Source organism: Nicotiana sylvestris, chromosome 4, assembly GCF_000393655.2.
Source record: "Nicotiana sylvestris chromosome 4, ASM39365v2, whole genome shotgun sequence".
Classification (NCBI taxonomy): Eukaryota; Viridiplantae; Streptophyta; class Magnoliopsida; order Solanales; family Solanaceae; genus Nicotiana; species Nicotiana sylvestris.
The window spans coordinates 2,210,093-2,211,761 of NC_091060.1; positions in this window are offsets into that span (position 1 = coordinate 2,210,093).

Sequence of the window (1,669 nt, forward strand, 5' to 3'; positions counted from 1 at the left end):
CAAACTGCATACTGTACTCTCGCACACTCATATTACCTTGTCTAAGGTTCAAGAACTTATCAGCTCTAGCTCATCGTATCTCAACTGGCAAGTAGTGACGAAGAAAGGCCTCAGAAAATTCCTTCCACACAGCTGGAGGAGGGTTCAGACCCCTGGATCTCTCCCAACTATCATACCAGAGAACCGCTAAATCCCGTAGCCGATAAGAAGCCAACTCTACTGCCTCTGTATCACTAACATGCATAACCCGAAGTGTACGATGAACCTGGTCAATAAAAGTCTGTGGGTCCTCCTTGGGGTCTGATCCGGTAAACACTGGAGGGTCTAAATTAATAAAATCACGAACTCTTGTACTAACTGGTTTCTCAGCAGCACCTGTATTCTGCCTCTGAGCCTGAGCAGCTACCAAGCTAGTCAATAACTGCAAAGCACTCCGCATATCCTGGTCTGGAGTGCCAGACGGAGGAACTGGAGGCGCTGGGTGCCTTCTAATATCCTCTGGAGGAGATGGAGTAGATGAGGTATGAGAGGGCATCTCACTTTGAGCCTCACTTTGTCCTGCTCTGACTTGGGGCACCTGACTGGTACCCTCTCCCGCTGCTGTATCAAGCCGTCTACTAATCGTTTGCTTCCTAGTCGAAGGCATCACTGAAAAAAACAAGGTGAATATTAGAGACGAACACTTACGACTCAACTCTACGCACGATCTAGATTCAGGAAGAAGGTAACAACCCTAGATGTCATGTAGCCTCCTGATTATAAATGTGGCGCGCTACACATCCATAATCAAGACTCTACTAGACACGGCTCATAGACAACCCCTAGGACAGACTTGCTCTGATACCAAGTTTGTCACGACCCAAACTGAAGGGCCATGACTAGCACCCGACCACACTTGCCGAGCACCAACGTACATTTCATCTAACCTTCATTATTATCTTTTAGGGCTGACGAGATCAATATAAATGGTAGACCTAGATCATGGACAACCAGCAATAAAATATGACGACATGGACATACATAGCAGGGGATGACCAGACAATCAAGAAACTACATATAAGGTATGAGCTACCACGCTACTATGAAAGACTATACAACAAAAACTAGCCGACAAGGCATACCAAACTATACATGAGCCGACACCTATCTATGAGCCTCTAAAAGAACATAAGTGTTGCAACATAGCCGGAACAGGGCCCCGACATACCCATAATGTCTATAACAAAAATTGCATACCAAGACCAAGGCAAGTCCGGAGAAGGGATCTCGCCAATCACCGCTGAACTGGACAGTCTACTGTGGTGGGGGAGCTGCACCTGCCTGTCTATCAGGACCTGCAGCACGACATGCAGCGTCCACAAATAAAAGGACGTCAGTACGAATAAAGTACTGAGTATGTAAGGCAAGGAACCATAAATACGATCAGTAATGTAAGCAAGGATAGAGAATATACAACCTGTAACATCTTAGTACCTCTGAGGGCTACTTACATGAAATGCATGATACATATGTATAAATACATAAACCTTTAAAGCATTCGCCTTTGTGGGCATCATCATCATCATATCGTACCCGGCCATAATAGGCTCGGTAAAAAAAACGTACCCGGCCATCATAAGGCTCGGTAGAATCGTACCAGACCACGTGGAGCTCGGTAAAACCCAACTGA